At 34.1% G+C, this 26,147-nt stretch overlaps 1 long non-coding RNA gene across 14 annotated transcripts in view; it reads left to right on the top strand.

Annotated features, from left to right (window-relative positions):
* Positions 1-26,147, top strand: part of LOC106506297 (uncharacterized) — a 476,882-nt gene that overhangs the window by 432,744 nt on the left and 17,991 nt on the right. Inside the window, exon 5 of one of the 14 annotated variants that reach the window (XR_014829351.1) lies at positions 14,639-14,679. The exons of the other annotated variants lie outside the window; for them this stretch is intronic. This is a non-coding gene — a long non-coding RNA (uncharacterized LOC106506297). The remainder of the gene's footprint in view (positions 1-14,638; positions 14,680-26,147) is intronic. 14 annotated transcript variants of the gene reach the window in all.

Consider the following 26,147-nt stretch of genomic DNA (forward strand, 5'->3'; position numbering starts at 1 on the left):
AAGTTAAGAAACTATGTGATTGCTTTGGAATTTTTATATCTAAGATCATCTGATGAGAGTACTTTAGGGATTTATAAGGTTGTAACATCACTGAGTTCAGAGACTATGCTTTCTCTCATAACTGATTCCTCAGCATGTTGCATAGTCCCTGGGACATACTGCGGCACCAAGTGAACACCTAATGTCTGTTGTCGTTATCCTATTGTCACTTTCCATAAATATAAAAGATGTAGAGAATTCCCATAACTTCAGAGATACTTTTTATTGTAATACTTTCTCTTTCCCTTCCAACCACTAGAACTTTCTAATATTCTTAGAAACATTCAGAGAAGAATAAATGTTATTTTATGTTTTCATTTGATTTACTCTTTCTTTTGAACTGCTGGGAAAACTCAAGAAAAAATTTAAGTTTTTGTTTATAAAGAATCTCTAAAATGACCAAAGTAATCCTTAATTTATAATGTAGGTGCAGGTTCTCAGGATACTAGAAAATATGGCCTCACAATTCTGAGTGTATGCAGCAGAATAAGAAGAAAACTGTATGGTTTGAGGGAAAAATATTTTTTGTTGTCTGAAGAGTGAAATTATTTTTGAAGGTCAGTAATGTACTTCTATGGTAACAACTTCTGGGAATGCTATATTTTAATAAAATTGCTAAGACAAAATTAAAATTTCTATATTGTAATATTTGTGATTTGGGAACTCCTGCCAGAGATTTATGATGTAGTCATAAGTATACAACACATGGAAATTTAATAAAAGCAAGACTTTTACAAGTTGAAGAAGTAGTCAGCTATAGTTTTTCTTCATTCTTTTAAAAATTTAGTTATTTACTGATTAATCACTGACTAATGTTCTGTCATATATTAGCATGTTCTATTATCTAATGACAAATGCACTTTGCCATTAAAAACACTTAAAGAAGGCCTAAATAGTTATGTGTTCAAAATCATAGGCATTAATTAAACTATAGAGACTAATTTTTGGTGTATGGATGGATTCTTTTCTTTATAGTTCTCCATACTACTTTTTGTTAGAATATTAAGTGAAATAGACTATATTGACTAAATCAGGAAGGATACTGTTTGAGGAAAGACTGCCTTGCCAAAGTAAATAGCTGCTAACCAAGCATAACAAAGATAACTGAACAGTCCAAGTGATCAGAACAGCAAAAATAAAGGCAATAAAGTGTGAAATTAAAAGTTAAACTGAGTAGCTAAGATGGGCAGAAATGAACTTCTCTTTAAATCACAGAAAACCCAATAAAAGCCATCTCTTTGCTAACAATAAACACTTTTTGCATACTTCTGGAATTTCCTTCTAAAATCTGAGGGTAAAACTGTGAAATTTTTTATCTATTCCTGGAGTAATATCCAAAAAGGAGAGTTTTACAATATAATGTAAATGTTTCCTCATTTTTTTTACATTTTTAAATTGAAAAGTATATTTGATTTACAATGTTGTGCCAATTTATGCTGTATAGCAAAGTGACTTGGTCATATATACATATATATGTGTGTGTGTGTATATATAGACACATTCTTTTCTTAAAATCTATCATGATCTATCCCAGGAGATTGGATTTAGTTCTCTGTGCTATACAGTAGTATTTTGTTTACCTGTTCTAACAGTAACAGTTTGGATCTGCTAACCCAGACTCCCAGTCCATCCCACTCTCCCCCCACCTCTTGGCAACCACAAGTCTGTTCTCTATATCTGTGAGTTTGCTTTTAAGATAGATTCATTTGTGCCATATCTCAGATTCCACATATAAGTGGTATAATATTGTATTTTTTTTTCACTTTCTAACTTACTGCACTTAGTATGAGAATATCTTGTTGCAACTATGTTGCTGCAAATGGCATTATTTCATTCTTTTTGATGGCTGAGTAGTATTCCATTGTATATATGCACCACATCATCTTAATTCACTGATCTGTCAATGGACATTTAGGTTGTATCCATGTCATGGTCATTTTGAATTATGTGTCTATGAACACATGGGTGCATGTAAACTTTTTAAATTTGTCTGGATATAGGCCCAGGAGAGGGGTTGCTGGATCATATGGTAGTTCTATTTAGTTTTCTGAGTGTTCTCCACAGTGCTTATATTCCCACCAACAGTGTAGGAGGGTTCGTTCCATTTTCTATACAACCTCTCCAACATTTGTTATGTGTAGACATAATGATGGCCTTCTGACCAGTGTGAGGTGGTACCTCATTGTAGTTTTGGTTTGCTTTTCTCTAATAATTGGTGATGCTGAGTATCTTTTCATGTGCCTACTGGCCATCCGTATGTCTTCTTTGAAGAAATGTCTATTTAGGACTTCTGCCCATTTTTCAATTGGGTTTTTTTGTTGTTCTTGTTGTTGTTGAGTTGTATGAGTTATTTATATATTTTGGAGATTAGGCCCTTTTGATTGCATCATTTGCAAATATCTTCTATTCTGTAAGTTGTCTTTTTTTTTTTAATGGTTTATTTGCTGTGCAAAAGCTTGTAAGTTTAAGTCCCATTTGTTTATTTCTGTTTTTATTTCTATTGCCTTGGGAGACTGACCTAAGCACACATTTGTTTGGCTTATGTCAGAAAATGTTTTGCCTATGTTCTCTTCTAGGAGTTTTATGGTATCATGTTTTATGTTTAAGTTTTTAAGCCATTTCAAGTTTATTTTTGTGCATGATGTGAGTTTGTGTTCTGGTTTCGCTGATTTACATGCAGCTATCTGGTTTTCCCAGCACACTTACTTAAGAGGCTGTCTTTTTCCATTTTATATTCTTGCCTCCTTTGTTGAGATTAATTGACTGTAGGTGTCTGGGTTTATTTCTGGGCTTTCTGTTCTGTTCTGTTGATCTATATGTTTGATTTTGTACCAATATCACACTGCTTTGATTTCTGTAACTTCATAATATTGTCAGAAGTGTGGAAGAGTTAGGTGTCCTTCCTTGCCCCACCCCCCCCAGGACTGCTTTGATAATTATGGGTCTTTTATGGTTCCATATAAATTTTGGATTTTTTGTTTCAGTTCTGTGAAAAATGTCAGGGGTAATTTGATAGGGATCATATTAAGTCTGTAGATTGCTTTGGGTAGTATGGCCATTTTAACATTAACAATATTAATTATTAAAGTCCAAGAGCATGGGGTATTTTTCCATTTCTTTGTATCCTCTCTAACTTGCTTTATTAATAAAGTTTTGTAGTTCTTAACATATAAGTCTTTTACCTCCTTGGTCAGGTTTATTCCTAGGTTGTTTTTGTTTTGTGGAGGGGGGGTTGGTGCGATTTTCATAGTTTCCCCCATTTTAATGGAAAGTAGATTCTCATGAAAGTGCCACAAAATCTTGAAGGTAGGGAGAGGCAAGAGTGACCACCTAGCCCTCTTTGCCTAGGTGTAGTGTAGTCGCACATGCAAGGCTTCCAGGAGGGCAGAGTTGGAAGAGGAAGTTATACAAGCATAACACAATCATGCTAGAATAAGTGTAGTGATCAACTTTCTGTGAGACTTCTGTCATTCAGGTGTAACAGTCTGCTTCCTCTGGGAATTTTGTCATTCATGTTGCATGTGCTTCCAATGGCACCATTTTTCAGATTATGAAATGGCAGGGTTGGAGGTCATTAGTTAATTCTACATAAACCATTACTGACTAAGAAGCACAGTTGAGCATAGTGATTATAAGTACAATAAGTAGATGTTTCCTTATTAATTACCTTTTTACGTCTCCTTTTCCCTCTTATGGAAAGTGGGGTTTATAATACCTATGTCTAGGGGTTCTCTGTGGTTTACATAAAATGTAATATTCTTTATTGTGTCAGGCATTTGGAAGCCTTTGTTAAAGTACACATGTGCCTTGGGATCCACAAGATTTAGCTGCATTGAGGGTTGAACTTCTTCACATGTATTTTGAAAGAGATTCCTGGGAGATTTTGAGTATAAACTTAATGAAATAAAGCATAAAGGAGAGAGGAGTCACAAGTGTATATTCTTTTCACATGTTTTTTAGATGGTACATTACTAGGACTTTCGCATACCAAAGGGAAACATTGATTTTGATCATGAAGCTTTTATATTTGAAGCTGTTTCATTTCCTTATAAGCTGTTGCTGGTATGACAATCCTTTTGACTTTGTTGCATTGCTCTGCAGTACTCTCAATTAATGACCATCTATCAACATGATGGTTATTGGTTCTAATTATTGGCTATTTGCCACTATCTATTTTCAGTCTTAACTCCAATTCCTTTTGTGCCCTTTAGCATTTGCCTAGCAGAAGAATGAATTCTGTAACATTGTACCACAAATTAATGAGTTATGCAACTCCTAATTAATGATCAACAGCAATATCCACATCTGCAAAGAATTTTAATTTTAAAATTTATAAATAATGAGTAATTCTTAAATATTAAATCACATTTTTTTCTTTTTATAGCTTCATCTGTGGCATATGGAAGTTCCTAGGCTAGGGGTCAAATCTTAGCTGCAGCTGAGGCCTATGCCAAAGTTACTTTAAAGCACAATATTCTTAAATAAAGAGAACTACTGAAAATATGTTATATTTTACTTTATTTTTATTTACTTTTTTTGCCATGCCCCTGGCCTGTGGAAGTTCCAGGGTCAGTGGTTGAACCTGTGTCACAGCAGCAACATGAGCCACAACAGTGGCAAAGCTGGATCCTTAATCCTCTGAGTCACCAGGGAACTCCTATATAGCATATTTTAGAAGTAATACAAACAATAAAAATATGCCTACAGCTAGCTTAAGAAAATAATAGAGGAAATTAAGAGGTGAGTTTTAAAGGGGCAATGTGGTACAGTTCAATTTTATGGCTCTCCAGTTTTAGTTATTAAAATATGAGGAGTTTTATATTTTATTAGTAATATTTGATAACTATGAACATTATAAACTTCTCTCAAACTGTTGCTTTTAAATAACAGTGAATAGGAGTTCCTGCTGTGGTTCAGTGGCAACAAACCTAACTAGTGTCCATGAGGATGTGGATTCGATCTCTGGCTCCACTCAGAGTTTAAGAATCTGGCTTTGCTGTGAGCTGTTGTGTAGGTCACAGATACAGCTCAGTTCCTGTATTTCTGTGGCTGTGGTGTAGGCCAGCAGCTGCAGCTCTGATTTGATCCCTAGCTTGGGAACCCCCATATGCCATAGGTATGGCCCTAAATAATACATACATACATACATACATAACAGTGAATAATATGAAATACAGAGAGGCAGTGGAAAACACCATATGTGATAGTAGAAATAAAGACTGAGTAGTAAGGGATATGCTCTAAAAACAAAAGTTACCAAGAATAAATCTAACAAAAGTTATGCATCAGTTCTTGGCTGAAAACAATAAATGATGCTGAAAAAAATAAAATGGACCTAAGTAAATGGAGAGATAAACCAAGTTCATGAATTAAAAGTATTTTTAAGATGTTAAATCTTCCCCAAATTGATGTATAGATTCAATGCAATACATATAAAATTATCAGCAGGCTTGTGTGTAGAAATTTATAAACTAATTATAAAATGTTATGGAAAAGCTAAGGACCTAGAACAGCTGAAAGAGATTTGAAAAAGAATAAAGCTGGAGAACTTGCTTTGCCACATTTAAGTCTTAGTAAAAGCTACAGTAATCAAGACGGCTAAAGACTGGCAAAGATAAATAAATGAAACAGAGTAGAGACTCTAGAGACAGACGCATACATTATCAGTGGGTATACAATGAAGGTGCTAAGAAAATTTAATAAGAAAAGAAAACTATTTTTAACAAGTGATGTTTAGGATATAATAGTACCTACTTTCCAGAGTTAGCAACTTAAATACGAAAACATACATTATTTCACATAAATACTGAGTGTTAAGGATTCAGGAGTGGTTTAGCTGGGTCTTCCTTAGGGTTACCAACAAAGTTATAGTCAAATTATTGGGACTACAATCATCTCCTGGCTCAACAAGGCTTGGAAGTCCCATCCAGTATAACTTGTTGGCAGGCCACCACCTCTCCGGCTGTTGACTAGAGCTTTTAGTTTTTTCTTTATAGGTTCTTCTATAGGGATGCTCACAACACTGAAACTTGCTTGTCCCAGAGTGAGTGACGAGAGAGAGTGAGCAAGAGAGAGAGAGGGGAAGCCCCAAATGGAAGCCCAGGCTTTTTATGATTTAAATGACATACCATCATTTCCTCTGCAATGCTCTTAGTCATACTGAACAAATTAGTACAATGTGGGAGGGTATTGCACAAAGGTGTTAATACCAGAGATGTGAGCACCACTGACAACTATCTTGGAGTCTGACTACCACAAGGAAATGAAGGAAATTAAATGCATAAAGCACTCAGGATACTTCCAGACACAGCAGAAGCACTACACAAATGTTACTTATTCCTATTATGAGTATACAAATTATTTTGGTTATTTGGTGACAATAACAAAATAACACATTCAGGATATTATTATTGTGCTTATGACATATTTATAATTATGAATTTTTCTTCTTACATCAATTGAGTTATACTTAGTAGTTTGATATTGCTCCAAAATTTTAAGTTCACTGAATTGAAGTTATTAATGCAAAGAAATCATTTTAGTATTTTTCTTAGGGTATAGTTATTAAATGAATACAGAGACTGTCATTTTAGTGTTAATGCCAATTCTGAGAATTGTCCTCATAATTAAAGGCTGATTGCATTATATTCTATATTGAACATTTATCCTTCTAGACTTTGATAGATAATGCCAAGTTTCAGTTTTCAGTTTCAGTGTCAGCAAGTAGAGCCAATGTGCCAGGTGCAAGCTGAGATGATATTTCAACACATAGCATTTTGGATGCCAATGTTAGTGTTTTGCTTCCTCTAGGTCAGCTCATCTTTCTGACATTGAGCAGTTACTGGCTTAGTGCTCTGGTGATATGAGGTCAAAAATAGATGGAAGTCATTGTGGATGATTCTTGCTACACACATATCCTTGTACAAAAGCTGTTAATTTTATCGCTGCTTAATATCTTCATTTTTAAAGTCAGAATCATGACTGCTTGGAATTTTCATAGGTTGAATGACTGGATTTACAGCATCTCTGAACATAATAGATCTACTTATAAAATAAGAAATCCTAAAATTTCAGATTTGAAATAGACAACCGGTCTAAAGTTAAATGAAGTGTGTTCCTCAGAACTGCAGTTCTATAGGATATTAATAGCTATTACATGATGTCAGTGGCATTTGTAATTTCTTGACCATCTGCAATTCACATTCCTTTCATAATAATCTCTTAAATTCTTTTCAGAAAATTACCTACTTTCAGGGTTCATTAGCCTAAATTCCCTGGAAAACAGAGCCTGAGATAAATTTTCATGCAAATGTTTTATTGGTGAATGTCCTTCAAATGAATAAAACATAGGAGAAAAGGAAATTAGGTGGAGAAGGAGGAAAAGCAAATACAAGCATTTCCAACTCCCAAGAAAACCTAGATGTTTGCTCAATCTCCAAAGAGGCAGTTTAAAACCCCTGCTCATTGAACAGTCCTATTTCCTGTCTCCAGTTAGATAAAGCCCATCCTATATAGTGTTATGTCCTCCATACTTCTGAATCGTGTTGACTATCTCCCAACAGCATCTAGGGGAAGACAGAGTTTACACTGGTTTGGTCTCCTTGGCACTGGAGTTTCTATGACCTCTTTGGGGATGCTTTTAATGGAGGCCATGGGAGTCTGCTTCTCAGTCCTCAGTACAGACTAAGACAATGGTATGACTGTGGGGATGATGAAAACTACTGTGTGAAGGTATTGCCTGGGAAATAAGTCAATGAAGAGTAGCCCTAATAGCAGGTTGTGCTGAGCTAGTCTGTAGAAGGCATAAACCAGGTCCATACAGGACACATATTTTTGGAGAGAATATGAAACTTCTACTGATATCAAAGTGGCCCTATCATCCCATCCCCTTGTTCAGCCAGAAATAGTAAAATAAATGATGATGTGCTTTTCGACCTATCCACATTTGCAAAAGACTTTTAAAAAACTGTATCTGGAGCTCTTGGCTTCTCAAACACTTGGTGATATAAAAGCTTAAGTTGAAATAGCTTTCAAGATAAAGTTATAAACTTGCTGTAAGGAGGTCATGCTTCCCCTTACCTCATATATAGTGATAAAAAATTTATATAAGACTACTTGGAGAATTTGATAGATGTCACTGAAATTTGGAAATTTCAGGAAAAAATGGACTTGTATTTTCCTGCTTAGGAAAAATTGGAGTTTGTGGCAATAAAGTGATCTGGGGTGGGTTTGGAAAATACTCCTACTAATGGCTGGCCAAAGAGTTAGGTTCATCATAGACTATTAGAGAAGGAGAGAGAATGAGAAAGAGAAGGTCCCAATTAAGAGTTTATTTGGCCCAAAAGCCAAAGGAGAAATCATAAATATCCTTGTATCTCCTTTACATTGGAACTGCAGATGAAAGAACTTAAGAAAGATTTATCATTTACATCTCCCCAGTATCTCTCCAACTCTGAAGTGAGATGGAGAAGGAGGACAAGCTGGTCTAGCTGAACTATGGAAGAATTTCAACTTTGAATTTATCGAGAGTATTAAGTATTATACCTGTTTGGGTATATTAACTACAAAGCAAGACTGTTTTAGCATTAAAGTGAATAGGGGAGCTTTGTTAACTAAGAGTGAACAGCTGTGCAACCTGGCCAAATTTTAACCTGATCAGAGACAAATGGCTTTCAGGGGCAGGTTTCTTTCTTTTTCTTTTTCTTTTTTGAAGGCTATACCTGTGGCTAGAGGTCTAATCAGAGCTGCAGCTATGACCTACGCCACAGCCTGTGGCAACACCAGATTCTGAACCCACTGAGTGAGGCCAGTGATTGAACCTGCATTGTCACAGACAATGTCGGGTTCTTAACCCGCTGAGCCATGGTGGGAACTCCTAGGGGCAGTTTTAAGTAAAAAAACCTAAGATTGTTTCATATGTTTTATGATTGTGCCTTATGACTCCTGTTTTCTCAATGTGCTGGTAATGTAATACTTTCTTCTTTCCTGTTTGCAGAAATGCACTACAGAGTTTTCTTTAGTGTTAGCTTTTAATAGTAAACCATCATTCCCATGGGTTACTTTTTCATGATTTTTTGCTCCAATGTTTCCATTAAAGTCTCTTTTAAAATATCTATTTTTGATTTACAGTGTAATTTATTACTTATTATAAAGGAAGTTTAAAAACAAAGTCTATGAAAAGTATTTTAAAAATAAACCAGAAATGTACTACACACAAGAATCACTATTATCATCTTTTTTAATCTTTAAATAGATATATTTATACATATAATATGAATATTTCATACACACAGTATTTTTAAACTGATTTTAAACATCACTTGCGATCATTTCCCCTATCATCAGTTTTAAAGTTTCTCTTGTTTCACTGTATGGACATCTCAGTTTATTTAATATTTCCATATTTGGGGGCATCTTAGCTGCTTCCATTAAAAAAATACCTGACATGAATATTTTTGAAGAGAAGAATTACTTTGGTTTCTGTGTTTATACTTTTCTAAAAGTATATGTATATTACTTGTATTTGATACTCATATTTTTTGTTTCATCCTTTGTTCATATCCTTGTGGCATATCCTCTAACTGGACCATTAATTCAATACTTTTCTCCTTATTCCTTTTTGAATGAAGAGAACTCTGATATGGATAGATCTGTACTGGGCCCTATAAAACATTTATTTCAATGTTTTAAAGTCAATTTGGGTCTTAAGCTTTAGGTATGCTCTTTTTTTCCCCCCAGTAATCCAGCAAGAGTAGCTGCAAGGAAGAAGCTGAAGTTGGAATATTCCTAAAAGAAAATTTTGATCTATTTTTTTTTTGCCTCTGAACTTTAGTATTATGGGCCAAAGGTCTAGAACTAATTTGCCCTTTCCTCTCCTGGAGATATATGTTTAGGACCTCTTTTTAACTATTATAAACAAAAACTGAAACAATTTAATATTCTAATAATATATCTAAAGTTAACAATGAGAATCTCAAATAATGATTCAGTTGTTTGCTTATCTGATATCAAACTTTTGAATATTTAGAGACAACACTGCAAAATTTGTTTTTTAATCTTTCTTTCTTGCCAGTGCCTGTTCAAATACGCTATTTTGTTTGTTTTTTGTTTTGATTTTTCTAGGGCTGCTCCTGCAGCATATGGAGGTTCCCAGGCTAGGGGTCTAATTGGAGCTGTAGCCACCGGACTGTGCCAGAGCCACAACAATGCAGAATCTGAGCCACGTTTGCAACCTACACAGCTTACAGCAATGCCAGATCCTTAACCCACTGAGCAAGGCCAGGGATCAAACCCCTCATGGTTCCTAGTCAGATTCGTTAACCAGTGAGTCACGACGGGAACTCCCTCAAATACGCTATTTTAAACTAAGCTATCTACTCTTAAACTAATAAAGTACCTTAAATAAGTTTGACAAATGCTTTTTATATTACAAAATATAATTTGATTACTTGCATTAACTGCATCATAATCTGGCTTTGTTTCTCATTTCTTCCTTTCCCAAAGATAATTTTTTGCTATGACATTGTGAATTACATAAACTTCAATCTTAATAACTATATAATTCTAGATTGAGATGCCTGTCAATCATAGATCTCAATTTCATATATAATATCTGAATTCAGTTCACACAGATCATGATTGCAAATTGCTTCTTGATGGGGAGATTCTGATCTCTGTACTTCAAACACAGATGCTATATTTGGATCATGTGCCATGGTTCATAGATGAAATTTTGGCTCAAATTAATCATTTATGTTATATTTATAATAGACATATTTAATCAATATTTTGCAAAAGGAGGCTTTCTTAAAAGAGAATAACAAATTTCAGCAACTAAAACAAGTTGTTTTATGAGAGCAAATTAAATCAAATGCATCAAATAAATGCATTAGAATGAAACATTATTGTTAAGTATCACATAGAAAAACATTTCTTACTGGACTTTTATAGCCATCCAATTTAGTAACTTGATTTTTTATACGGTATCACTGGTATTATCATCTAAACAATTCATATGATAGAATACTAAATAATGTCTTTAAATATAAATCATGGTTTTGTAATTATCTCTTCCTGTTGAAAGACAGCATGAATAATAACCTTGAGAAAAATTAATATTCAAGAATAAAGAAGATTACATAGAAATTAATTGAAATCTTTGAGTTTCAGAGACAGAAAAGTTATTTTTGATAAATACAGGAGATAAACAAAGCATGGATGGCTTCATTGAAGCAAATGTTAGATGTCTTAAAGGGATATAATGAGCTAAATCTTTATAACATAAAAGGTACAATTTTTTTTAAATGGGATATCCAGATTTTGAAAAACATATGTTCTGTCTTTCCTAAAAATAAAATTTACAGAAGTAGGAACATATAATGTGCTATGGAAAAAATATGGAAAGCATATACAAAGCTAAAATAATTAAAACATGTCAATAGTGTACCTATTCATTAAAATATATATTAATTTTAAATGGTGTTTAACTTTGATTTGTAGTAAACATTAATAATAGAGCTAAATAATTCACATCAGAAATTTTATATATTGCTATTTGTAGGATATAACAACTGTTTTCTTTGCATGATATATAGAATAACTATTTCATAAATGAGCTACACTTTTCAAATCCCAGGAAATTCATGTTGCAAGGTGTCAAGATGCAATGGACTGTGATTCAAGTTTTATTGCTGATTTTGTACTAATTCTCTATGTAAAATAGTAACAACAGGAACAAAAACAATAACAAAATCTACTATGAGTGCTCTCTTTCTGATGTTCTATCTTCTACCCAATAGTCTGCAGTTTTATAATACTGGTATTATATGAATATATGTATTATAAACCTAATATGATAATATGGGTAGTCATTACCATAATAACTGAAACAGAGTTCAGTTACAAGTAGGTTAGAGACACTATATTCTGAGGACTCCTAAATGTTTGGGTTGACCCCTGACTAAGGGAAGTGCAGTGGAATTTGTGATGATTTATTTAAACTAATAAATTACCCCTAGAAATCCCCCAGACCCAGACATAGTTTCTTTACTGATGGTTTGCAATCAGCCTAACCAGTTAAGTCAGTCTGACTGGTTATGTAGCCAGAGAAGTATTAAAACACTGCTGAGGACTTACGGTTTGAGGTCTCCCAAATTTAACATTCTTTGCACAGATCTTGGTGCTTTCAAGTTGGAGACAGAGCAAGGTAAGCATGTGTGAATTAAGACTCCTAGAGAGCTTGCTCATGGAATGTTTCTTGGAACACTAATGCTTGCCTATATTCTCTCTTTCATTTGCTTTTAAATAAAAACCTACATAAGCAGGCTATAGGGAATAGGGTGAGTCTTTTCAAATGTCTGAATTTGGGAAATCTTTGTAATATGAACTGGGAGATTGAATTAAAGCCCCCCCCCCCCCCAGGATATTATCCTTACAGAGGAGAATTGGCCTGAAGACTTAGAAATGATTAATGGTAGATTGATTGTTTTCTCAGTCATTTAGCAGATATATACAATAAAGTACAAAAAGCTGTATAGCAGGGAGGTAAAAAAATTACAGTTAGTACAAAAATATGAAAAATTTTATCCTAGTGCTTAGATGGTTTAGCTGTAAAATTCCATACCAGAGCCAAACATTTGGTTATTACAAACATTTTGAATTTATATGTAGCTTTTGATTATCTAATTATATGATTTTATAAGGCAAGTGTTGTTGAAAAGCTAAGAATGGGCAGTTTGTCATAAGAAGGCCTTGACTATCAGTTGGCAGGTTGCCTATTCTGTGAGGATTCATTTCAGGAGGTTGGAATTAGCCTTAACTCTCTTACTGAAATAGGAAGTACACATGGATGACATTGCCCTCTGGTCAAGATATGAAACATACTGATTAATAGCATTGCTTTGTGACCATGGATCTGAGGAGATTTGTAGGGGTTTGTACTAGCTTGTCAGCTTTGTTTATTGATTATAGTGAGATTTATGACTTGAATTTGGGTTCAGTGAGATTCCTGGAGGGCTCTCTGCCTATTGAGGCTGGTTACTTAGGCGGAATATGCCTACAGGACTAGCACTTGCTAGTATGTGTCAGGCTTTTTGGTTTTGAGGCATTTTGTGCTTATCTTCTCTTTATTGCCTGATGATGGTTCTCTTTTACTGCAGTGCTCTATAAACATGAAGCATACATTTAGCATTTATTATAGAACTTTCTTCATGCTAAATTCCTACCCACCTAGACACTTTTACTGTTGCTTTTCTAGATCCATCTAACCTTGAGATCTTAACTTTTACTAGATAAACTTTACTAGAGTGCATCCTATGCAAAATAAAACCATACCTCTCATAAAACGAGTTCTTATAAAACAAAAAAAAGCTTTGCCCCACTACTGTGCAATCTATAACTTCTTAAAGGTGCCGGATTCAATCACCTCTGCTATGCTAATATCAGAAACAAGAACTTACAATTTCTGGTTGGAGAACTATGTTGATTTGGAATTGTTAGGATAGGATAGGGACTTGTGGGTGATTCAAAAAGGGCCATTTATCATTACCAAAAAGAGGAGGCCTGGGATCAAATAATGAAGACACATGCAATTACCAGAGGAATGGTCTTTGGAGCACCTCCTTATAACCTTTTTCCCATGCAAATAAGGTGTCCTCACCCAGAACCAATCAGAGCATCAAAATGCACCCCCCCCATACAGAGATTAAAACAACAACATTCAGCCTTACACACGTGCAGAGAGGCGGGACAGATATTAGTGGGCCTGAGACAAGAGAGTAAGGGTCCCCAAACAGGTCCACGATAGAGACATAAGGAAAGAGCCAGTTGCAGCCCAGCCAGTCCCTACCCCAGGGTGGCCCTCTTTCCTGGAGGGCATAAATAAAACTAGCTGTACACTGCTAGTTGACTCTTGATTGTGATCATCATTGGGATCAAGATTTCAATCTCCGAGGCAACCAAAGGGAACTCTAGATCCTTGTTGTGTGTAGGTAAGAAAAGAGAGAGAGAGCGAGAGGGCGAGAAAGAGAGAGAGAGAGCAAGCACAGAGCAGAGGAACTGACAGGATTATGGATCATGTAACCTTAACAGTTGAAGAGCCAGTTATACTGATGATTCCTAAAATAGCTCTTATAGTGAATTCATTCAGGGTATATTTAAAAACTCGGTCTAAAACGTTGTACCTCTTGGAGTTCCCGTCGTGGAGCAGTGGTTAACAAATCCGACTAGGAACCATGAGGTTGTGGGTTTGATCCCTGGCCTTGGGTTAAGGATCTGGTGTTGCTGTGAGCTGTGGTTCCCGCATTTCTGTGGCTCGGGTATAGGCTGGTGGCTACAGCTCCAATTAGACCCCTAGCCTGGGAACCTCCATATGCCACAGGAGCGGCCCTAGAAAAGGCAAAAAGAAAAAAAATAAAAAATTACAAAAGTTTGTACCTTTGAACTGTCACTAAAAGAAAAGAAAGAGGGACTTCACAAAACTTTATCAAAAAGCTCTAATAACTGTTTGGCTTATTAATGAATTTGATAGGGAAATATCTAGTGCTGTATAGGTTCAAATCTGCTAAATTTAACTTAATCCTAACACCTGATTTATGTTTAGTTTAAATAGGTCTACGACAACTTGGGTGCATCATAATCCATGTGAGTAAGTTTTAAAATTGTTTTCATATCCTCAAAATATATTACACTTAAATTGATCACAATAAATTTATATAATAGTAAGAATATCTGAAAATAATTTGGGGAGTAAATTAATATAAATTTATTCAGAACAAAGGCGAGATTTAAAATTACTCCTAGCATTCTTAAACAGAATAAAGAGAATAAGTTCAGTATTGAGCAATTAGTTAAAAAAAAATGCTTAAAATCCACCTATAAATGATTTATTTCCTTTGAAATTATTTTTCTTTTATTAGTTAAAACTTTGAGTGGTTTGAAAAAAAGCAAAGAAATCTAATTTTTTTTAAATTGCATAATTTAAGTATATTTCTTTGATCAAACTTACAGATGCATATCAAATAGAAAAGGCTCTTACTGAGCTTTCAGAGGGAACTGATTCAAGAAATGAGGATTACAAAACTGTTTAGCTTTATTTCATGTCATTCTTAAGAACTAAATTATATTTTGAAAATGTCCATATTTTGCTACATTCCTCAGGCTATTCCAGTTTCTGAATCCTTAGTAAAACAAGACTTTTAAGAACAAATTTCTCAAAAACATCAAAGCACATAAAAATAACTGATGGTGCATACACGGATATGGACCAAATATCACAGGATCCTAAGTGACTTTTCAACTGTTGCATACCAAAAGCATATTAAGCACTTTTTAAAGAAATAGAAAAAGAAATGGATATAGAAAAAATATGTGAGTATAAGTGAAATTAAAGTTACAAGAAAGGATAATTTTTGAAATTATAGATGTCAATACAGGAAATTCCATTAAAACAGAATCCTATTATATTTGAACTTCAAATTTATTTCTTCTAAAAATTCCATGTCTAGTAATACCTATTTCAAATCCCAATTAGTCTGATTGCATGTTGCAGAAACAATACCAAGAATCTTCTAAAAGAGAAGACATTTTTTAAAAGTTATATTGAAGTATACTTGATTTACAATGTTGTGATAATCTCTGCTGTACAACAAAATGATTTGCATCCATTCTTTTTCAGATTCTTTTCCCATATAGATTACCACAGAACATTGTGCAGAGTTCCCTGTGCTATACAGCAGGTCCCCACTGGCCAGTCATTCCATATACCACAGTGTGCACATGCCAGTCCCAAACTCCGAGTCCATCTCTCCCACCCACCCCCACCTGTCCCCATTGGTAACAATAAGTTTTTCAGAGTCTGTGGGTCTGTTTCTCTTCTGTATATCAGTTCATTAGTATCCTTTTTTTTTTTTTTTTTTTTTTTTTGGATCCACATATACGATGTTTGTTTTTCACTGTCTAACTTCACTTGGTGATGATAACCTCTAGGTCCATCCATGTTGCTGCAAATGGCATTCTTATTTCATTCTTTTTTAAGGCTGAGACATAGTCTATTGTATCTTTATCAATTCTTCATCTATTCTTTATTTACCTTTCTTTATTCTTTATCTATTCTTCTTTATCTATTCCTCTGTTGATGGACATTAGGTTGCTTCCATGTCTTGGCTATTGCAAATTGTGCTGCAATGAACATCAGAGTGCATGTATCTCTTCAAATTATGGTTTTCTCTAAATATATGCTGAGGAGTGAGATTGCCAGACTGTATGGTGGTAGTTCTATTTTTAGTTTTTTGCAGTACCTCCATACTGTTTCCCATGGTAGTTGTACCAATTTTCATTCACATCATCAGTATAAGGGGGTTTACTTTTCTCCAAACCCTCTCCAGCATTCATTGTTTGCAGACTTTTTGATGATGACCATTTTGGGTGGTATAAGGTGGTGCCTCATAGCAGTTTTCATTTTCATTTCTCTAATAATTAGTGATGTTAAACATCTTTTCATGTATTTTTGGCCATCTGTATGTCTTCTTTGGAGAAATGTTTATTTAGGACTTCTGCCCATTTTTTGACTGTGTTGTTTGTTTTTTGATATTGATCGGCATAGGGGCACTTCAATATATAAGGCAACTGTGAACAGCCATACAAAGAAAAATTGACTTGTTAATGATGGCCATTCTGACAGGTATGAGGTGATACCTCATAGTAGTTTTGATTTGCATTTCTCTAATAATTAGTGATGTTGAGCATTTTTTCATGTGCCTGCTGGCCATTCTTCTTCTTCAACCTTTCGGGAAAGTTTAAGAGAGATGGGTATAAGTTCTTTGTATGTTTCGTAGAATTCGCCTGTGAAGCCATCTGATCCTGGACTTTTGTTCATAGAGAGTGTTTTTGTTACATATTCATTTTTATTTCTAGTTATCAGTCTGTTTAGTTGATCTATTTCTTCTTGATTCAGTTCTGATCGGCTTTAAGTCTCTAGAAAGTTGTCCATTTCTTCTAGGTCGTCAAATTTGTTGGCGTATAATTGTTCATAGTGTTCTCTTACATTTTTTTTTTCTTTTTGCAGTTTCCATTGAGAGTACTCCTTTTTTATTTCTTATTTTATCTGGGTTTTTTCTCTCCTCTTTTTGTGAGTCTGGCCAGATGTTTGTCATTTTTGTTTACCCAGCTCTTAGGTTTATTGATTTTTTTTCCTGTTGTTTTTCAAATCTTTATCTTATTGATTTCCTCTCTGACCTTTAAGATTCCTTCCTTCTGCTGAATTAAGTTTTGTTTATTCTTCTTTTTCTAATTCATTTAAGTGGTGGGTTATGTTGTTGATTTGAGATTTTTATTCTTTTATGAGGAAGGCCTGTATCACTATGAACTTCCCCCTAAGCACTGCTTTTGTGGCATCCCATATAGATTTTGAATGGTTGCATCTTTATTATCATTTGTCTCAAGGTATTTCTCATTTCTTTTCCTGTGGTTGATTTCTAGTTTTGTGCCATTGTGGTCAGAGAAGATACTTGAAATAATTTCTATACTCTTAAATTTGTTGAGGTTAGTTTTGTGCCCCAGTATGTGGTCAATCCTTGAGAATATTCCATGTGCACCTGAAAAGAATGTATGTTGATTTTTTGGGTATGTAGTGTCCTAAAAATATCACTGAAGTCTAAAATTTCTTTTGTGTCATTTAGGATCTCTGTTGCCTTATTGATTTTCTTCTGGAGGATCTGAGTGGGGCATTAAAGTCTCCTACTGTTATTGTATTCCCATCAATTTTTCCTTTTATGTCTGTTAATACTTGTTGTAGGTATCTGGGTGTTCCTATATTAGGGGGATATGTATTGATGATTGTAATATTCCTTTCTCAAATGGATCCTTTTATCATTAAATAGTGTTCTTCTTTGTCTTTCTTTATAGCCATCATTTTAAAGTCTATTTTGTCTGATATGAGTATTACATCTCCTGCTTTCCTGTCTTGTCCATTGGCATGAAATATCTTTTCCCATCCCCTTACTTTTAATTTATATGTGTCCTTTGCCCTAAGGTGAGTCTCAGCATATTGTAAAGCTCTTGCTTTTTAATAAAATTGGCCACTCTATGTCTTTCGATTGGGGTGTTCAGTCCATTGACATTTAAGGTAATTATTAATAAATATTATTTATTGCCATTTTAAACCTTGTTTTCCAGTTGATTCTGTTTCTCCTTTGTTCCTTTCTTTCTTTGGTAGGATGATTTCCTTTTATTTTATGCCTGTGTCCTTTCTTTTTAGTTTTTGTGAGTGTAATGTTTGGTTTTGATTTGTGGTTGCCCTCTTTTTCAAGTATGTTAAACCCTTCCTATATCTGCTTGCTTTAGCCTGATAGTCATATAGGCTCAAACATATAAAAAAAGAGAGTCTAGATTTTTTTACTTTCCTTCCCCACATTCTATGATTTTGAAGTCATTTTTTAACATCTTGATGTTTGTCCTTTTGCTGTTCCTTGTGCTTATCATCCCTTTTAAAATAGTTTCCCTTCCCCCCTCCATTTTTAGATTTGTATACTGGCTTAAGTGATTCCCTTCCAATTGTGATTTCCTCCACCGTATTTCTTCTTACTATCCTATCCCCAACAAGGGATTATTCTCCAAAATATTCAAGACTTTTTTTTTTTTTTTTTTTTTTTTGCCTTTTCAAGTTACCAACTGAGCATTTTGGATTTGACTTTCATTTGATTCCCCTAGAGAGAGAGGTCCAGCCTAGCTCCTTCCTGAAAACACTTGCAGGCTAAAGGGGGATCTACCTACCCTTCAAGGACAAGTAGAATCCTGAATGGCAATAAATGCATTCCCCTTTTTTCTGTATACTCCGCTAAAGTGTTTGGGTGAGCAATAACTGCTTTTACTTCTCCCCTTTCCTCCTCCTTCTCTTCTTCTTTTCTTCTTTCTCCTCTTCCTTCTACTTATTGTTGTTATTGAATATAATTAACCATAATCAACATTACATATATTGATTAGTATTAAATTAGTTCTAAACTATAGATCCATGATAATTCACACATGAAAGAACTTGTCATCACTTTATCTGCTAAAAGTTTTTAGAGCTATCAAATTATCATTAAGGAATTCAGCTTAATTGATTTGATAATCACCTGTTGAAAGATACTTGAGGGTTATGTGCAAACTATGGACACTTACAGTCCATAACTAACTACATGACAAGGTGTAGAGACTTTCATCTACTTCAGTATGTATACTCTAGGATCTATAATAACTTGTGATTTCTCCTTCAGAGCCTTATAATTCTTTATAACCTGATACCACCTGGGTAAACACTGTGGTGTGAGATGAGACTGTCACACACTGATCAAGAAAAGAGGAAATTGGAGGATATTGTTGATTGGCTTTATCTGTCTGGCATACTGCAGTTTATAAATTTATTAAATTTTAAATAAATTTAATCCTGTCACTTTTCAAAAATTCCACCCCTGAATTGAAATGAAACAAAACAAACAATACACCCCATGTTTCAAATAGAACTGTATATTATACACAAGGTTAAAAGTGCTGGAAGACTAAATCTGAGGATCTAGGATAATAATGTTGAAAGGGAAAAAATAAAAATTATAAATGCTTTGGTTGTCATTTAGCCATACATATTTTAATTGCTAAAATTAAAAATTTTCCTCAAAACTAGTTTTATAATTTACTATAAATTTATACTTAGTATAAATAAATGCAGCATAAATAAAATGAAATATACAGTTATCATTAGATGGAAATTTGTATTCTCGCTACCAAAAGTTTCTATCTATAATCTTGGTCTTGCTACTTAATTTTCTTGTATGAAAAATTCCTCCTAAATAAAAAAAAATCATTATCATTTATGGCAATTATCTAAGCATTCACTAAAATTGAAGCATATAAAATCAGTGATTATGAAAATAAGTTATTTTAGGTAAAATAATTTATATACCTAATGTTACAACAAAGACAACTTTACAAATTTATAAAAATTCATAAAAATTCAAATTTCATAAGAATAACTGTGTTTATGATCTATATTAATACGAAGCTGAGAGGCAGTTTTTGCAAATAATCCACCATACTCAGAATCTTTCCTTGATTTTGAAAAATGCTATAATTGAATTGCTCTTGAAATATTGCGATACAAGGCATTTTTCTACATGCAAAAGAAGTTGACTCACAGTCAAATCATTTATACTTAGCCATACAATCATGAGTAGCTTGCAGCTGACACTCGATTTTACATAACAATCAGAAAAGGCACATTTTCAAAGCCCTCGACAGGAAATACTCATGATGCATCATATTTTTAATTGTGATATCTCCATATCCATATTTAAGCTTTCATTGTGTTTCCAAATCCAAATATATATGGGAAAAAATAAAGCTTTCTAAAGTTTTATCATTTATAACCCTCTCCCTTCTCAATCACTGCAGTAGATACCCCATGTTACTGCATTGTTTTCCTCATGTAATTATAAAGTATCATTTGAAATATATTAAATTGCTTTATTTTTTAATGCTCCTGCATTTGACAATTTTTGTGTTAATGTCATATATATGCTACAAGATAGAAACAGAATGAGAGGAGAGAACTAAAACTGTTGAAGTAGGAAATGCAAAGAATGAAAAAAAATAACAGCAAGAGTCAATGCTTAGCTTTGGTGGCCAATGAAAATAAATGTTTTGGGTGCTTTTTTTTAATACCCTATCAATATAATAGTGTCAAATTAGAAGGTTTTTCTAAATTTATTAGTCTCTTATTAATAAATGATGGGGTGTACTAGTACCATTGAATATCTGTTTCAGTATAAGCAAGAGATAAAGAGAACTCAGAATATCATGGGGGTATTTGGGGAAAATCCTATTCTCAGAAGAAGGCAGGGGGCATATTATCTAAAAATCTATGCCCTTACTTTTGGACTTTTATGTGAAGAAACTCAGTGTGTGCATATTTCTGGTTCTGGTGGATGGATACTATGATATTTCTGGAGATGCAGTAGAAACTTCCAGAAGTGTAAAAGGAAACATGAGAACCTTGGAACTAGTGACCCAATTCCCTGGATGAAATCCATGAAGGACTCCATTTGGCCTTTTGCCATATTCTACAATAGTACCTATGGGTTGAGGCAGTGGCTACAGAGAAGAATCTGAGGTGACATAATTGCCTCTTATGGGTTACACAGTTCTGTAGAGGATATAGATGCATTCTTTGCTTAGGGATGAACCATAGAGATGCTAAAAATATCCAAAGACCTAGAGAAAGCTGGAGTTGGAATAAGGAGCCACAATGTTTAGAGCTGTCTAACCAGAGTTGGATGAGCAATTTATAGCACAAGAGAACCATTTACATCTCAGTAGATAACTAGGTCAGGAAACTATGAGAAAAAAAATTTTTTTCACAGAGACCAGTAAGGGGAGAGAGAACCAAAGAATGTACTTCATCAGAAGAAATTGTTTTAACTGTTCTGTTTTATGTTTCTAAAATAAAGAAATAGTAGTACTATGTAACGATTTATTATCTTTTTACATTTTTTTCCTAGTGATTCTTTGCTTTAAAGCAGGCAATCTTTTTAAGTAACAAATCTACACATCACCTTCCCATTGAAAATGTTTATGGTTTTCCCAGTGCTCTTATGATAAATTTCAACATTCTTCATATGGCCTGCATGGCCCCACAAAATTCAATCCCTATTTTATGTCCAATCTCATCTTTCACACTGCTGTGTACCTTCAATTCAGCCACAATAGTTTTCTATTTTACCAAGCAATCCACATTTATGCCTGACATGAGATCTTTGCCCATGATATACCCTCACACTGAAATGCTCTTGCTTCTTTGTCTGGTTATTCTTCCATCAAATCTTAATCCCTTTTTTTTTTCTTTTTCTTTTTATGGCCATGGCTGTGGCATATGGAAGTTCACAGGCTAGGGGTCAAATCAGAGCTGCAGCTGCAGGCCTAAGCTACAGCCATAGCCACAGCCACAGTAACACAGGATCCAAGCTGCATCTGCAACCTACACAGCAGCTGGCAGAATGACAGATCCTTAATGAATTAAGTGAGACCAGGGATCAAACCCACGCCCTCATGGACACTATGTTGGGTTCTTAACCCAATAACCCATAACAGGAATGCCTTGAATATTAATCAGGTTAATTTCTCTGATAGGCAAATTTCATTCATTCTGGTGCCATCAACTTCATGTTGAATATGACCATGTGCTCCTGTATAACACTTTTATAATTTATTTTGCTGTATTTGTTGGACACCTATATTATCTGTACTTTAAAAATCTCCCCTTGGAGTTCCTGTGGTGCTCAGTGGTAACAAATCTGAATAGTATCCATGAGGATTCCATCCCTGGCCTTGCTCAGTGGGTTAAAGATCTGTCATTGCCATGAGCTGTGGTGTAAGTCGCAGACATGGCTTGAATTTGGCATTGCTGTGGCTGTGGTGTAGGCCAGCAGCTGCAATTCTGATTCAGCCCCTAGCCTGGGAACTTCGATATGCCAGAGGTGTGGCTCTAAAAAGACAAAAAAAAAAAAAAAAAACCAACAAAAAACAAAACTCCCCTTTAAATTTCAAAAGAACTGTTCAGTTTTAATGCAAAAGAAAATTCATTTTCCATAAATATATATTTTCAAAATAATTTTAGAAATATTATTGCAACATAAAACATTATAGGAAATTCCATGGAATGGGCTGAGAAGAAAGTAGCATCAATAATCTTCTCATAGATTTAGAAACAAAGTCTAAGTAATTTATCATAGTCTCAGGGTCCACAAATTTATCAAGGCATTATATCCTCCTTATGATCTATCCTTTATCTGATGTTATACCATTTGGCTTTGCTTCACTCTTATGAAAATTATCACATGCAGATTATATTAATGTTATGCTGTTCTCCCTATTTTATTTATTTTATTTTTATTTTTTGCTTTTTAGGGCTCCATTTGTGGCATATGGAGGTTCCCAAGCTAGGGGTCAAATCAGAGCTATAGCCGCTGGCCTAGCCACAGCCACAGCAATGCAGAATGTGAGCCGCATCTGTGACCTACACTGCAGGTCATGGCAACGCCAGATCCTTAACCCACTGAGCGAGGCCAGGGATTGAAACCGCTACCTCAGGATTCCTAGTCAGATTCATTTCTGCTGCGCCACGATGGGAATTCCATGTTCTATTTTATTATACTTTTATGAATCTAGTGCTATACTTTATTTTATATCTCATATAGTGGTTGAGAACTGCAGATAATAGACACGAGAGATATTCAATTATTTCAAATTAAAAAATTAAAATTACTTTTAATTCTTTTGAAGGGAAAAGGATAGAATTTTTTAGATTTAGAAAACACTCATATCTTAGCATCTCTCTCTCACCCTAAATAACCATCACTTACCATGTGTGGAAAATAGTTAAGCATTTGATAAATACATCCTTAATGAATTAATAGCAATTCATTCCTTACTTAAATAGGAAATTTATGTGGTGGTTGTTAAGATGACCAAAACAATTTCATGATAATAAGTCATGTCATTCACACAAAATGCATATTAAAAGGAGAAATGATTATTTTGTGTAGGTCATTATAACCATGACAATACTGATCCTACTGATTATTCCAAGTTCAGTTGTCTAGGTTTCTCACTAGAATTCTTCCAGTGAAAAATTAGCTTATATTTTACACAGAATATGCACAATTTTATTAATCAGGCAAAATTCTTATTTACAATAAAGTAAATATATAGCTAGAGTACCATTTGGGGAAATTTCACAATTACTTTATGAGGAATTAATGATCTGTCTGTAAAATCTGATAAATATAAATATCTTGCTTTTATCAGATAAGCCAAAGTATTTTAGTAATATGCAGTGTAGTCTACTCACTTTTCTTTCAATTTGTGCAATAAAAATGTAAAATAAAATTCACCTTTGATGAAACCACAATACGTCAAATGTAGTTTCTGAAAATCCACAAATATTGTGATTATAATTAAATATACATCTTCAGAAATAGTTTATTAAATATGATAGCACATTCTTTCAGGCACTGTTTATGTTTTTCTCTTGCATGATATTAAGTTATATTATATAAATATGAGTTTATGAGCATATTTAATAAGTGCAATGAATTTCTAGAACCTAAAGCAAAAGACCAAAAAGATTTTTTTTAAAATATATTCATGCGTAGTAACAAAGGTAGGAAGTGCAATGACAAGTAAACACCAATTCTTTCATTTATGTCTGAAAAAAGAGCTGATTCTGAAATACTAAGTCGATCCAGTTATAACTCTAGAACGGATCATTTATATAAACTTTCCTTTTAAAGAAGCCAAATTGGAAATCAATAAGTTTTTTAAATGATTAAAAAGTAAAATCACCTCAACACAGATTTCCACTGTAAATTCTAGAATTAAAAAAATGATCTTAAACTTATAGAAAAGTTGTCCATACAATAAAAGGACTCTATTCCCTTTAAACCACTTGAGATTAAATTGAAGTTCTGAAGCCCTATCAGCCTGAAATGCTTTACTGCAAATAAGGACATTCTCATAAATAACAATATTACAACCACCAGAAGCAGGAAATTAATATTGATACATTACTATCATCTAAAAAATCATCCTAGTCAGGTTTCACCAAACAGCACAATAATGTTTTTTATAGCAAAAACTTCAGTTCAGAATCACAAATGGATTTTTAGGTCTCATGTCTCATAATTTCTTTTGGTCTCTTGATTCTCAATCTTTGATTTCTTTGACCTTGACACACTTGGAGATTACAGGGCACTTCCTTTGTAGAAGTTCCCTCTGTTGGTGTTTCGCTGATTGTCCTCATATTAGATTAGGCCATTTATCTTGTCAAGAACATTACTAAAGTCAGAGTTCCCCTTGTGGCTTAGCAGGTTAAAAATCTGACTAATATCCACGAGGATATAGGGTCAATCCCTGGCCTTGCTCAGTGGGTTAAAGGATCTGGGGTTGCTGTAGTATAGGTCGGATCTGGGGTTGCTATGGTTGTCATGTAGGCCAGGAGCTGCAGCTCCGATTCAATCCCCCTAGCCTGGGTACTTCCATATACCCTGTTTGTGGCCCTAAAAAATACAAAAAAAAAAAAAAAAAAAAAAAAAAGTTACAAAACTGATGCTGTGTTCTCACTGCATCCTATTAGTTCATACATGATTTTATTTTTTCCTGCTATTAATGATTCTGTTTTGATGACAGCAAGCCCTCTTTATTAATTTCCAAATTTACAGGGAACATTTTCAACATTTCGTCACTATATATGGAATTTGCTCTAGCATATTTGGACCTATATAATTTGAAACCTTTAAAAGATTATGAAATATTCGTTCAGTTTATAACCTGCTAAGCATTTTACACAAGGTTATTGCCTTTTTCAAATACTTATTTTGCATGTATTGAAATCATTGTATGATTTTTCTCCTTCATTTTGTTGATATGGTGAATGGTATTGATGGAGTTTTCAAATACTTAACTGTATTATAGTATTGCAATGATCCCAAAGGGTTATGATCCATTGTCCTCTCTCATGTATTACTGGATTCAGTGAGCTAATTTGTTCCTTAGAATTTTAGGTCTGTATTTGTGAGAGAGATTGGCCAGATTTTTTTTTTAATCAAAGTTATTTTTTTTTATGTCAAAGTTATGCTTGCCTTATAATGCTTGATAGTTTTCCTTTTCCTTTTCTCTGGGAGAATTTGTGTATGATTAGTAGCATTCACTTAGGAAACCATATGGCCTGGAATTTTTGTGAGGAGTTTTTAATTACAGATTCAACTTACTTGAAATCATATTGGACTGTCTTCCCCTGTCTTGAAAAAAAAAAAATGCAGATCCTGAGACAAAGACTCATTAATTTAATTAGTAAGGTATGCCATAAAACTAAAGTAAAGAAATTGAGAAAGAGGAAAGTCAAAGCAGATTTACATAACCAAACTGTTAGTTTTTCTGAGTATTGGAGGGTATTGATTTCCTGAAACCTGTTAATAGGTGTGAAGACTGCACCTCAGAATTGTCTGCCTTAGTCCTGGAAATGAGAAATGTTCCTTATTAGCTCTTCTGCAACATTGGTCAGGCATTGGCCCGAGAGATAT

This window comes from Sus scrofa, chromosome 15 (assembly GCF_054392235.1).
Source record: "Sus scrofa isolate SSC_HxYL_T2T_F1_AM1 chromosome 15, Sscrofa_HxYL_maternal_Yorkshire_Landrace_v2.0, whole genome shotgun sequence".
In the NCBI taxonomy this organism is placed as follows: Eukaryota; Metazoa; Chordata; class Mammalia; order Artiodactyla; family Suidae; genus Sus; species Sus scrofa.